Source organism: Corythoichthys intestinalis, chromosome 18, assembly GCF_030265065.1.
Source record: "Corythoichthys intestinalis isolate RoL2023-P3 chromosome 18, ASM3026506v1, whole genome shotgun sequence".
Classification (NCBI taxonomy): Eukaryota; Metazoa; Chordata; class Actinopteri; order Syngnathiformes; family Syngnathidae; genus Corythoichthys; species Corythoichthys intestinalis.
Window position 1 is genome coordinate 11,847,617 of NC_080412.1, and position 15,547 is coordinate 11,863,163.

Genomic DNA, 15,547 nt, shown 5'->3' on the forward strand with positions numbered 1-15,547 from the left:
CTGCTCAGCTTGATGTATGGCATTAATCATGTTTTTACTTCACGGATGATGAAGAAGTGGTACCTCGACATATGAATTTAATTCGTTCCAAGAGCTGGTTTGTATGTTAAAATGGTCGTATGTCGAGATGGATTCCTCCATAAGAATACACTATAATTCCATTCATTCGTTCCACAGCCCAAAAACCTACGCAAATTTATCAATAAATACTGCAGGTACAATTACAAATGCAGTTACACATAGCAAAACAAATAAAATATTATTAAATAGGAAATAGAGACTGGCAAACGGAGGTCGGAGTAGACGACTGGTGTGGAGTTAGTGGAGGATACGGTGAGCAGCGCGCTGTCTAATTAAACAAATGCATTTAATTAGACACATGTAAAACAAATTATGAGAAAATAAGAAAAAAAAGCGTTTGTATTGTCACCTTAACTTACTGGCGAACGGAGGTCAGAGGAGACAGCAGGTATTGAGGTGGAGGAGAGTACAGTGAGCCATATTGTCTAGCCCAGGGGTCGGCAACCCGTGTTTTGAGAGCCAGCTCTTTAGCGCTGCCCTAGTGGCTCCCTGGAGCATTTTCAAAAATGTTTGAAAATGGAAAAAAATGGGGGGTGGGGGTGGGGTATATTTTTTGTTTTGATATGGTTCCCGTAGGAGGACATAAATAACACAGACATTCTTAACGTTTTCCAATGCTGTAAAAATCTGTAAAATAAATATTAAATTTCAACATTTCTGTCAACGAAGATTTGCGTCATAGCCTGCGACACACGTTTCGATCAGCAGGGCGGGATGACAGGCAGGTGGCTATTGTAAACAAACCGGTGACTGTGTGATGGGCCATGGATCCGAAAGAGAAAAATAACTGAGGATTCAACGTTTCTTGGACCGAATCATTTGCATTCATTGCCAATGTGGAACGATTGCCTGAATGTTTACTCTGTGGCGAGAAGTTGTCCGTGACCGGTGACTGTGTGATGGGCCATGGATCCGAAAGAGAAAAATAACTGAGGATTCAACGTTTCTTGGACCGAATCATTTGCATTCATTGCCAATGTGGAACGATTGCCTGAATGTTTACTCTGTGGCGAGAAGTTGTCCGTGAAAGAAAAAGTGCGATTGTATTACTTCTGAAGAACTTAAAGCAGCACAAAAATAGATTTGAGAAGTGGATTGCGTTGCCAAATTCCACTACTGCTGCAAGCTTTGTTGCAACCCGTGAGATAATAAAGCGTGGAAAAGCGTTCACAGATGGTGAGTACATGAAGGAGACAGTCATCAACATATCAGAACACCTATGTGCAGACTTAAAAAACAAATCCGAGATAAGACAGAAAATCAAAGACATGGCCAGATAAGGGGCATGTTATGCACATTCCGTTTTGTTGTTGTTTTTTTAAACCTCAAAATAAAAATGAAATAAAAAATCGGATTTATTTATTGCATTTCTTTAATTTAATGAACGCAATTAAACAATTCATAAATTTTGTAATGAAGTTAAACTTGAGGTGGCATCATACAACAGAGTAGTCACTTGGTGCGTTGGATGCATTGCGGGGAAAATAAACATTAAATCATGAAGGCTCATTATGTAGTTTTAGCCAACTCAGTCATTTTGATAGTAGGCTAGTATAGCTATTACATACAGCATATGTTGCCTTCATTATAAGGCTTATGTAAGGCTTTTGGGGCCCCAGACATTTTTTTTTTTTTTTTTTTTTCAATATGGCTCTTTCAACATTTTGGCTTGCCAACCCCTGGTCTAGCCACTTCAATCAAACGGATGCCAAGCTCATATTTTTCTATTATTTCTTTCTTCTTTTTTTTTAATTTATTTATTTTTATCCTGTCCTGTTCTGTTGTTTGACACAGAGAATGGAAGTCTAAGTGCCCGGATAGTCTAAACAGTTTTAATGTTTCACAATGAGAGTCTGACATACTCCCATTGTGATCATTCAAAATTCCTTGTTTATTATGACAAAGCACCGAGCAGGAAGGGGTTATGGGGGGACAGAAGAAAAGAAACACAAGAGAAGAGAGAAAAGAAACACAAATTACAAGAAGAAATACATTGAACATCTAGACTAGCTACTAATATGTTGGTGCTATCTTCAGCTAGATGTATTTCCGGTTAACACCATGTGGGGGCCTGTTGACCAGTGAAAGAGGGGGACGGGGGTGGGGGTGTCTATAAGCTAAGTGATTGAAAGGGGTTGAGTGTACACAAATCAGCTCTGTGATCTAGAACCCAGTAATCGTGTGAATCCTTTGTGAGTGTAAGCCCTTTGGCGACCGACCCTTCCCCGCCCCATCGCCAATCCCGGCACCGGGACCCCCCACCCGAGCGCGCCCTATCAAATCCCGCCGCACGCGAGCCCCACCAGGCGCGCGACAGCCACGTAGACGAGCAGAGATGCCACGCCGGCGCCAGCCCAGGGCCCCAGCACCCACCCAGCCAGCCCGGGGCGGGGGGGCTCGCTTTAGCGCAGTACATCCCTCCTCCCGCAGCCCAGCAGAGGATCCATCGTCACCCCCCCCTGGATCCAGGGTGGTCCCCCAGGCCACTCGCGCACCCATCAACCGGCCCTCAGGGATGGCAAGAGGGGACGCACCACCAACCCCACATCCACCCCCATCCCTGTTGGCCCACTCGGCCCACATTTTTCTGTTATTTCTTTCTTCAGTTCAATGGTAAGCGTACCCTTCTTCCTTTTTTCACCACTACTACTACCTGCACAAACCTTCTTCGGAGCCATGATGGTTTCTCTCACAAGAAAATCTGACATGCTTCCGTCCTGCGGGAAAACAATGGAGGCTGTCGTCAATAGTCATATTCGAGCATGTCATCATATGATGAGTCAAATTTTACGTCGTATGTCGAAAGAATTGTATGTCAATGCGTTCGTATGTCCAAGTGCTACTGTACTAGTCCTTCTAAAAAATTAGCATATTGTGATAAACTTTCATATGTTTTAGATTAATTACACACAACTGAAGTAGTTCAAGCTTTTTATTATTTTAAAATTGATGATTTTGGCAAAAAAGTAAAAAAACTTCCCTATCTAAAAAAACTAGCATATCATGAAAAGGTACTCTAAAGAAGCTACTAACCTGAATCAACGAATTAACTCAAAACCCCTGCGAGAGATTACTGAGGCTTTTAAAAACTCCCAGCCTGGTTCATTACTCAAAACCGCAATCATGAGCAAGACTGCCGACCTGACTGCTGTCCAGAAAGGCCATCATTGACACCCTCAAGCAAGAGGCTAAGACACAGAAAGAAATTTCTGAGCGAATAGGCTGTTCCCAGAGTGCTGTATCAAGACACCTCAGTGGGAAGTTTGTGGGAAGGAAAAAGTGTGGCAGGAAACGCTGCACAACCAGAAGAGGTGACAACACCCTGAGAAAGATTGTGCAGAACGGCCGGTTCCAGACCTTAGGGGACCTGCAGAAACAGTGGGATGAGTCTGGAGTAGAAACATCCAGAGCCACCATGTACAGGCGTGTGCTGGAAATGGGCTACAGATGCCGCATTTACCAGGTCAAGCCACTTTTGAACCTGAAACTGTGGCAGAAGTGCCTGACCTGGGCTACAGAGAAGCAGCACTGGACTGTTGCTTAGTGGTCCAAAGTACTTTTTTCAGATGAAAGCAAATTTCGCATGTCATTCGGAAATCATTGTGCCAGAGTTTGGAGGAAGACTGGGGAGAAGGAAAAGCCAAAATGCCTGAAGTCCAGTGTCAAGTACCCACAGTCAGTGATGGTCAAAATGCCTGAAGTCCAGTGTCAAGTACCCACAGTCAGTGATTGTCTGGGGTGCCATGTCAGCTGCTGGTGTTGATCTACTGTGTTTTATCAAGGGTAGGGTCAATGCAGCTACTGTAGCTGTCTAGAGATTTTGGAGCACTTAATGCTTCCATCTGCTGAAAAGCTTTATGCAGATGAAGATTTCATTTTTCAGCACCTGCTCAAAGTGCCAAAACCATTGGTACATGGTTTACTGTGCTCAATTGGCCTGCCAACTCTTCTGACCTGAACCCCATAGAGAATCTGTGGGATATTGTGAAGAGGAAGTTAAGAGACACCAGACCCAACACTGTGGATGAGCTTAAGGCCGCTATTGAAGCATCCTGGGCCTCCATAACACCTCAGCAGTGCCGGAGGCAATCAGCCTATGGTGATTGCCTCCATGCCACGCCGAATTGAAGCAGTCATTTCTGCAAAAGGATTTCCGACCAAGTATTGAGTGCATAGCTGATATAATTAATTGAAGGTTGACTTTTTTGTGTTAAAAAACACTTTTTTGTATTGGTTGGATGAAATATGCAAATTTTTTGAGATAGGGATATTTGTTTTTTCTGGACTTTTTTGCCAGAATCATCAATATTAAAACAATAAAAGGCTTGAACTACTTCAGTTGTGTGTAATGATTCTAAAATATATGAAAGTCTAATGTTTATCAGTACATTACAGAAAATAATGAACTTTATCAGAATATGCAAATTTTTTGAGAAGGACTAATATATGATAGGGTTCTGTTCTGATGATACCGAATGCTGATTCGGGAGAAAAAAATCGCATCCAAATTTAAAAATATTTCCATATTGCAGAAATTATCACGCTTCCGTGATGCTATCTAACCTTGCATAACATTCTTCTACAGCCGTTGTTTACATTCACTTCTGCTGTTTCCAGCTCTGTTGTTGATTCATTTTTTTCTTTTGACAATATTGTTGTATGTCTGAATTATGTTGTAGCCCTTAAAAAACATGTCCAATCCCTTAAAAATTACCTGATTGTGCCTGATTTCGAAACACATGATCTGTTGACTCACTAATGTTTTACACTCAAAGACAGATACGAGAAAAATCTAGTTTGAAAAAGTTTTTGAGTGAATTTTATTGTACTCTTTTTAGATCCATTTGAAACGTATTGTGAGTCCAAACTATCACAACCGGACACCTGGATATATCCTTAAGTGAACAGAAAGATGATTTCGATCTCATTTGACCGATTTTTTTGTATATTAAATGATGGGCTGCAATTAATGGTGATAGAGGAGCCTCAGTTACTTTAAAATCGAGCGATTTTACATTTGCCACACAATAACTTTGTCAAACTACCTCTTGTAGCGCTTAAACTAAGGAAACATGTAAACAGCCCTCCTACTGTCAGATCAGCATCTGTCGCTGTCAATGGCAATGAACGAGTTCATTCAAGTCCATCTATTTGTAATATTTGTCAATTTGAAGCCCTGAGCTCCTGCTGCAAACCACTAGTTCATTTTGTCAATTTTTTCCCCCTTGCGGGCACAACAAGGTGCAGCAGGCTTTGAACAAAGCTTCATTTCACTTTTACGACTTTGATAAGGTCTCGGGATGTCAGGGTGATTTAATGGTCGCTCAGCTTAATGAAATCACTCCTCCTCTTCCTCTTCTTCTTCCTCGTCGGCGAGATTTACGACGTAGCCTCGCAAAACTTGTCTGAGCTCCAGCCGTGAAAATTAATTCTTCTAACGCAGCAGGGAGGGTGAAAAGGAGTGTTGTGTAGGAACAATCATTGCACAAAGGAAGCCCACGTGAACATTACAATGCAATTTATATCTTGTTTCGCGTATATTTTTGTAGAGTGCATGCATTTAAAGCACGGCAATGTTTCCTAAATGTGGAAAATTGCTAAAATTGAATGGAAAACATTACTTTGTATTCATTTGTTTTTTTCCTTCTGATACTAATAAGGATGTCTGTGCAACACTACAAATAAGTTTGTTGTTCTCAAATGAACTTTTGAAATCACACTTTGTTTTCCCACAATTTACTCGTCCTGTTCACCTTTGTATTGATCATTTTTTTCGGGGGTTTATTTAGAAACCCACAATGCTTACCGATGAAACGGTGTCATTGATATTTAAAGGGCCCCTCGGATAAAAAAAGACTTTTAGTCCTCAAAAGATAAACGTTATTATGACTTAAAGCATTTAATATTGAAACCCCTCTTGAGTTTTTCGTTTTCGAAATCGGATACGATTTGTAAAATTAGTTTAACTAGTAGGTCACCACTATTGTTGACGTCACAGGTCGGCGACGTCACATGGTTACTCTGGCGGTCTTCCAGAGTATGACTCTGGTGACATAAACATGTCATCTGTTCAACCCTTTCAATTTGAACAATAGAGGAACATTAATGAGCATGACAGCACTGTCGATATTTCACAAAACGAGCAGCAAAATTAAAATGAACAGAAAAGACGGGATGAGACGAGACGGGAGTAGGAAACAAACAAAAACGGTGTTCTGCCAAAATGTGCTACATCAGCGAAACGTCTACAAGAGGCGAATTTGACACCCAAAGTACTACCGTGCGCTTTCAGCTTGTTTTGTTTAGATACTGTACATACAGACAGAACATACTAAAGATGCCTTAAGAAAATACTTTACCATAGTAATATCAAATAAGTGGTTTAATCAGCTACGTGACTATTGTAGTCAACAAATCAACAATCTGCTTTAAAGCTACCACAAGAAAACACAATGCTTAAAAGTATGAGAGGGAAAAACACGCTAAAAGTATTTTGAGGCAATGAAAAGGGAATAATAGACTCAATAAAAATGCAAATAGTAAGTACTCCTCGCTTTTAACCAATGAGCGGATGTTTTAAAAGTCTCGCAGCGTAGAAGGAATTGCAGTAACCCGGTAGTATTCGTCGAATGACAGTGACAATCTATGTCATCACCCTGAGCGTCCATTGCTGTTATAAAAACATGGCGTCCTCCGTAGGTCAAAACATGCACTAAATATTAGAAATTTTAAATCAATGGCTATATTTTATGTGTTTCTATTGACATATTTTAGCAAAAAGGGAACAATTGTGGCTTATTAGAGCCGACAAGTCTTTAGCGAATTGACTACAACATTAGGAAAAACCCTATTTATATAGATCTTCTTTTCTTAGTACCCGTTACTTATTTTCCGTGTATTTAAATGCAGATGTTACCTAAACATTACACTTTTATGACGACCGTGCTGCCGTCTTCGCACCGACGTTGCCAGCTGTCACACCCCAAACGAGCGATCTCTATTAGGCGACTGGCCTTCATCCAGCCTCACCACCTGTCTGGCACGCGCCGCTAACAAATCCGACAGCCCATTAATTGGAGAATTAATTGTTTCGTCGTGACAACATTTAAGAGGTGCTCTCGCATAACTGCCAAGCAGGGTGTTGTCAAGTGTATTTCTTCATAGTCCTTTTGACTTCGAAGCCACTTGTACATTTTTTGCTAGGAAAACTTTTTTTCATCTATTTTTCACCTTTGTGGTCCAAATTATATCAGTTGAATTATATTACATTACAAATAAAATTACATCAACATTGTAACACATTAACCTATAACATATTACATGAATAGAATTTCGTTATTACATTAGCCAGTTTCCTTGATTGTACAGTGATCGTTCGCCACTTCGTGCTTCAAACTTCGCGCCCTCAGTCCATCGCAGATTTTTTTTCGATTAAAAAAAAAAAACAAAAACAGATGAGCTGTCCTGAGCGTAATCGCGTAATCTCACTCTCTTTCCCTCCCTCTCCCTGCTTGTTGTTGGTCAGGCAGTGAGTGCATTGGAGTTGCTTATTAAAGTTAACAATGATTGACAGTCGTTGATGTTTCCAGAGAACCGAGCTTCAAAGCGCCGCATGCGTCAATCAGCGTTTGACTTGTTAAAACAGTTGATGTGGCAGCTCATTGTGTGTAAGTGAGCAGCTTTGGATTTGAGTGGACTAACTCAATGAAGCATTTGATAAAGTATTTTTCTGCTTTTTTCCTGTTTAAGAATAATTCGATGGGACAGTAACATGTTTAAAACCTATAATAATTACTATATTTGAAGTGCTTAAAAAAATATATGTGTATATTAGGGCTGTCAAATGATTAAAATTTTTAATCGAGTTAATCACAGCTTAAAAATTAATTAATCATAATTAATCGCAATTCAAACCATCTCTAAAATATGCCATATTTTTCTGTAAATTATTATTGGAATGGAAAGATAAGACACAAGACGGATGTAAACATTACACATACTGTATATAAGTAATGTATTTGTTTATTTTAACAATAAATCCACAAGATGGCATCAACATTATTAACATTCTTTCTGTTAAAGGGATCCACGGATAAAAAGACTTGTAGTTCTTAAAAGAGCAATTTGAGTACACGTTATAGTAATTTTATATTAAAACCCTTCCTACTGTTTTCGTTTTAATAAAATTTGTAAAATTTTAAATAAGAAAATAAACTAATAGCTTGCTATTGTTTACGTCGCCATTCGGGACGACACATGGGCTCCCTGCCGTTCTTCCACAGTGTCTTTAACTACGTAAGGTAGGGATTGAAATACACCACATGGTGTTAATGGCGAGTTTTATATTAATTAGAGATCTAGCCAAGGCAAAGTTTGAGTAAATTTTATGTGTATTTTGCATAGCTATTTTGATTGAGAATGCCAGTTCTCTTTGCAGTGAGCGCTTTTATTTTTGTGAACATTATTTTTTGAGACATATGAATATTATTTTTGTTGTGCTTTCAATGAACAATACTGTAGGGACTTAACTGTTCCGCCCAAATGCATGATGGGAAGTTGGGCTACCATGACTGTCAGTGGTGGCTGCAAATGGTATAAAATATGTTCTGCGTTGTTCAATTAAGCGTGTTATGAAAAATATTGTCTCCTGTGAGAGATAGGAATCATAATTTTGTTGTTCTTTCACCAAATGATACTGGAGTGACTTCATTGTTCCGCCAAAATGCATGATGGGAAGTTGGGCAACCATGACTGTCAGTGGTGGCCGCAAATGGTTTACAGTATGCTCCGCATTGCTCAATTAAGCGTGTCAAGAAAAAGATGTCTCCTGTCATTCTTCCCTATGTCGTTCGCCACAATACTTATATTTGTTGTGAAAGAGTTGTCAAAGCTTAAGCCAATAAAAGGCGCGGTCCAATGAATGCCTGTGTCCGGTCGCATTTCTCTGCCTTTTCGCTCTCAGTGTGCTAGAACGTCGTCATTGTAAACTGTTTGAGGCAACGCATGAACGGGTCATTCTGTGCATGCGTTAATTTTGTCAAATATTTTAACGTGATTAATTTAAAAAATTACCGCCCAACACTAATATACAGTATAGATAGATAGATAGATAGATAGATAGATAGATAGATAGATAGATAGATAGATAGATAGATAGATAGATAGATAGATAGATAGATAGATAGATAGATAGATAGATAGATAGATAGATAGATAGATAGATAGATAGATAGATAGATAGATAGATAGATGGATAGATAGATAGATATACATATATATACAGTGGGGCAAATAAGTATTTAGTCAACCAGTAATTGTGCAAGTTCTCCCACTTGAAAATATTAGAGAGGGTACATGGGTAAACCTCAACCATGAGAGACAGAATGTGGAAAAAAAAAAAAAAAAAAAAAAAAAAAAACAGAAAATCACATTGTTTGATTTTTAAAGAATTTATTTGCAAATCATGGTGGAAAATAAGTATTTGGTCAATACCAAAACTTCATCTCAATACTTTGTTATGTACCCTTTCTTGGCAATAACGGAGGCCAAACATTTTCTGTAACTCATCAAAAGCTTTTCACACACTATTGCTGGTATTTCGGCCCATTCCTCCATGCAGATCTCCTCTAGAGCAGTGATGTTTTGGGGCTGCAAAAATCCACAAATTTTTCCCAGGTAAAACTCACATTTCATTTTTGTGCTTGTATCAAATTTAAATTTTCATTGAGACATTATGACAAAATCACAAATGAAGTGAAATCGCAACTTTTGGTCTGGCATTAGGCCTTCCATATACACACACACGTACGAAGTTATCCGAATGCTATACAACCAATTCGCGCCATGCACATGCAATTATTGGACTGCTGCTAACAGGTTAATTGATCTCGTTATCTCCAGGAAACAAGCGCCACTTCGCTAACAAGGTAATCAGCTCGCCTGCTGCTGCTGTTTGTTTGCTTGTGTTGCTAGTTTGATGATGCGTGCTTGGGTGTGTGTGTGTTTGTGCAGGGCAAAAAAAAAACAGATGGCCTTGATGTCTTTAACTCTGACATGGCAGATTTTTACGCGCGCAGTAAAGTGATCACGTTTCGCTGTCTACTTTAACAATGTGAGCAGGAAAGAATGGAATGGCACGTACAAACGTTATAAAAACAAAACAAAAATGGGAGATCGTTTACATAGTTTAGGAATCCAAACATACATAAATCTAATTCATTGTCTTAGCAGACAAGTAAAAAGTACGGCTATATTTAATATTCTGGTAATATCACAACTTTATTCTTAGAAAAGGTTAATTTTTTGCATTGTTTGCACGTCAACCTATCGTCATATTTTTATATTTAAAGCCATAGTTATCAAGGAGTGAGTTTTCAGGAGATATATGGCGAGATTTGTGCAGGCAACACTAACACTACAACACAACTAATACTGTAATTTGTTGTCAAAAGGGGGCCGCAAAATACTATTCCATTGGCCGCTATTGACCCCTTGGCCACATGTTTGAGACCCTTGTCTTTTATGAATGTAATAAAAACATTTAAGAAAAAAAACTCACCCCCTCAAAAAAAATGATTAGTGCATATACTGTATATATATTTCTCTCTCTCTCTGTCTCTCTCTCTCATATATATATATACATATATATATATATATATATTAGGGCTGTCAAAATTATCGCGTTAACGCGCGGTAATTAATTTTTTAAATTAATCACGTTAAAATATTTGACGCAATTAACGCACATGTCCCGCTCAGACAGTATTCTGCCTTTTGGTAAGGTTTACAGCAAGGCTTTTTGTGCTGTCTAACAGCAAACTCTTGTGGTTGCTTTACGACATGGTTTATTGTTTTCTTGCCAGTTCAATATGGCTGCACGAGGTCTCTGTTGTGCTTATATGATCCTTGGACAAGATTTGTCCGTAAGTATGGTTGTTGTAAAGAATGTACATCTTATGTTAATAAGCAAAATGTTATATTTTTTATATGAGACGCTTTTTGTTTATGTTTAGTGAACCTGTATAGCGTGCTAAGCTAACGTTGTTGCTAATGCAATGCTCGTGTACTTTTTTTTTGTAGTTTTACGACGGTCTAAAGAGGACAATGGTTTGAGGCCATTTTATTAATAAATCAGATGAAAAAAGAAGAAGTCTGATTATTGAGGCGTCGTTCACGAGCTGTCTAGCTTTGGAAAAAGTAGACGCTTCGGAGTGAGGACAGCATAGACAGATTTAAATGACAGTAGAGTGAAATGCCCACTACAGTCCTTATGTATATATCCATCTTGTGTCTTATCTTTCCATTCCAACAATTTATTTTACCGAATATATATATAATTCACAGAAAAATATGGCATATTTTATAGATGGTTTGAATTGTGATTAATTGCGATTAATTACGATTAATTAATTTTTAAGCTGTAATTAAATCGATTAAAATTTTTAATCGTTTGACACCCCTAATATATATATATATATACATATATATATATATATGTATATATATTATATCGTCAAAATTATCGCGTAACGGGCGTTAATTAATTTTTTAAATTAATCACGTTAAAATATTTGACGCAATTAACGCAGATGTCCCGCTCAGACAGATTTAAATGTCAGTACAGTGAAACGCTCACTTGTTGTTATGGAGTTTAGCCGCCCTCTGCTGGCGCTTGGGTGAATGACCATCTCGCATATTGCCTCAAACAGATTACAATGAGGCTGTTTATGGACATTAAGAGTGAAGAGAATGCCACCGGCCGCTTGGGGGAAGCGCCATTCCATACTCATGTTATTTCTTCTAAACGTGGGAGAATTAGAAGTTGTGAGATGTTTATGCTGTATTCACAATGCAATGTAAATTGCTATTTGTGCTCCACACATATTTCGGTAAGTTTTCTTTCTTTTAGTGGCAATTATGTGTCTCTTATTGTATTTTGGGTAAGAGATGTACAGATATATGTTATACAGTAAAGGCGAGTGGACACAGGCGTTCTTTGGACCGCGCCGTTTATTGGCAACTCCTTCACAACAAACAAACAGTGGGGAGAACAAGTATTTGATACACTGCCAATTTTCCCATTGGCAGTGTATCAAATACTTGTTCTCCCCACTGCAAGTATCGTTTAGTGAAAGCACAACAAAAATAATATTCCTATCTCTCCCAAAAAAAATAATGGTCACAAAAAGAAAAGAACTTCAGTCTATAGTAATGAGGCCCTATTCTGACACACAGTTAAACAACAATGCAAAATGAACTGGCATTCCATATCAAAATAGCCATGCAAAATACACGTAAAACTTAGACTTTGGTCACTCTATTTTTCTTATTGTTATTTTTCTTATTATTATTATATTAATTCTACTTTTGATTGAAACTTTTACAAATTTTATTCAAACGAAAACATGAAGAGGTGTTTTAATATAAAATTACTATAACTTGTAACTATAACATTTATCGTTAAAGAACTACAAGTCTTTCTATCTGTAGATCACTTTAACAGAAAGAATGTTGATGCCTTTTGTGGATTTATTGTTACAATAAACAAATACAGTACTTGTGTACAGTATGTTGTATGTATATATCCGTCGTGTGTCTTATCTTTCCATTCCAACAATAATTCACAGAAAAATATGGCATATTTTAGAGATGGTTTGAATTGCGATTAATTGCGATTAATTACGATTAATTAATTTTTAAGCTGTAATTAACTCGATTAAAAATTGTAATCGTTTGACAGCCCTAATATATATACATATGTATTAGGGCTGTCAAAATTATTGCGTTAACGGGGGGCAATTAATTTTTTAAATTAATCACGTTAACATATTTGACGCAATTAAAGCACATGCCCCGCTCAAACATTTAAATGACAGCTCAGTGAAATGTGTACTTGTTGTTTTTTTCGGAGTTTTGTCACCCTCTGCTGGCGCTTGGGTGCGACTGATTTTATAGGCTTCAGCACCCATGAGCATTGTGCAAGTAATTATTGCATCAACAGTGGCGGGCAACTAGTTTATTTTTTGATTGAAAATTTTACAAATTTTACTAAGACGAAAACATTAAGAGGGGTTTTAATATAAAATTTCTATAACTTGTACTAACATTTATCTTTTAAGAACTACAAGTCTTTCTATCCATGGATCGCTTTAACAGAATGTTAATGGTAATGCCATCTTGTTGATTTATTGTAATAATAAACAGTACTTATGTACCGTATGTTGAATGTATATACCCGTCTTGTGTCTCATCTTTCCATTCCAACAATAATTTACAGAAAAATATGGCATATTTTATAGATGGTTTGAATTGCGATTAATTGCGATTAATTACGATTAATTAATTTTTAACCTGTAATTAACTCGATTCAAAATTTTAATCGTTTGACACCCCTAATATGTATATATCATAGACTTCATAATGGTATTGACGGGTCAGATCTTTCATGCACTGCGCCTCGCCTTCAAGTAGGGGGCCGCACACATCAAGAGGACCTATTCACAAACACAACCACGCAGCGATATAACGCCAGATTTCTGTTGAAAAAGTATGCAAGATGTACCGAATGCAAACAGGAAGGCTTGTCTCAGAAGTTTATTGTTCGAGGATTAAAGGTAATTATTATATTTTACGTACCATGCATGCATTTTGAAACGTTTTGAAAAAAAGCAATGGGAGAAATTAGCCGCTGCTGCACTGGCATCATAGTTCGCAATGTTTACGTAAAATAAATGCTGACTGCACGTTTTTTTTTTTTTTTTTTTTTTCTTTTAACCAAGAATTGAGACTGTTTTACATCCATATCTATAAAGAATTTGGGGTTTTATGTATTATTTACAAGAATTTTCACCAGAAAAGCTCTGTCTACATAAGGCAGCTGCTAACTACATTCACTAACAGACTAGCACTGTACTTTGACATATTTACGTAAAATAATTGTTTACTGCACAGTTTTTTTTCTTCTAACCAAGAATCAAGACTGTTTTATGTCCATATCTATTAAGAGTTCGGAGATTTAAGCATTTATTCGCAAAATTTTCACCGGAAAAGCTCTGTTTACACAGGGCGGCCGCTAGCTACATTCACTAAAATACTATCATTTTACTTTGACATATTTACGTAAAATAAATACTAACTGTACGTTTTTTTTTTGTTGTTGTTGCTTTTAACCAAGAATGGAGACTGTGTTACATCCATATCTATAAAGAATTCGGTGATTTAAGCATTTATTCACAAGAATTTTCAACGGAAAAGCTCTGTTTACATAAGGCGGCTGCTAGCTACATTCACTAACAGACTAGCATTGTACTTTGACATATTTATGTAAAATAATTGCTCACTGCACATTTTTTTTTTTGTCTTTTAACCAAGAATCGAGACTGGTTTACGTCTATAATATAAAGAATTCAGTGATTTAAGCATTTATTCACAAGAATTTTCAACGAACAAAGCTCTTTGTCTGTGATTCCACTCGGTCAGCTTTGACCGCCTCGTCAACAATGCAGGCCTCCTACTTATCGGCCCTGTGTCCCGTCAATACATTATGAAGTTAAATATATATATATATTTTTTTTTTTGGGGGGGGGGGGGGGGGTAAAGGTTTTCTTCTTCTCGTCAAACTGTAACACAATTTTTTGCTGTTAAAATTGTCCCACTTTTTTCTTGGAAATAATGTACCTGTAAAAATGCGCAAACACTATCCTAAAATGACACATTTTTCATTGTAAAACTATGACCTGTTGTCACAATTGACAAGTTTAGTCGTAGCTCTTACTAGCTTTTAACCCATTGACAACAACAGATGTCCAATTCATTTAAACTGGGAGGACTATGAATGCTCATCTTTCAATGCCATTGACAGAGCTAGACGTCCAATTCATTATGACAGTCAAAATGGATTAGAAGTCTAGCTCCGTCAATGACAGCCAATGAGTGAATTGTAATTATAGAATGTATGATGTAGTATTTAATTCAAACCTAATTTATCATCCTAATTGTATTTTTGATGTGGTCAGTAAACACATTGAGTCAAATATTGACAACTTAAAGTAATATTGGTCAGTAATGGAATCAAAATGGAATTTGCATTCGACAATTCTTCAGCCAACTTTGATCTTCAATAACATCCACACCCGCTTGCGTTTTTTGTTATTTTCCCTTCCTTTCAATCAACAATGAAAAAGCCGCATCAAAGACATGATATACATTCCTAGTGTCCGAGAATAACTTCACAGTAGCGGCATGCATTCAGAAATCTATTTTTAAAAGCGTGTGATCTGAGGAGCCGTTTTCAAATGCATGGAGATTAATTGAAAAAAAAAAAAAAAAACTGCAGGTGCCGCTTCCTTCAAAATGAGATTGTTGAATTATGTATTATTGAATGTGTGGTAAATAACATCCAGATGGAAGCAAGCCGGTGGCAATAAAAGCGGGTCAACAAAACCAGTCACACTTGGCTAAGTTGTTT

General features: G+C 37.5%; 1 protein-coding gene across 1 annotated transcript in view; it reads left to right on the forward strand.

The window, feature by feature from the left end:
- The window catches only part of fstl4 (follistatin-like 4), a 291,975-nt gene that overhangs the window by 48,496 nt on the left and 227,932 nt on the right, over positions 1-15,547 (forward strand). The window lies entirely within an intron of this gene.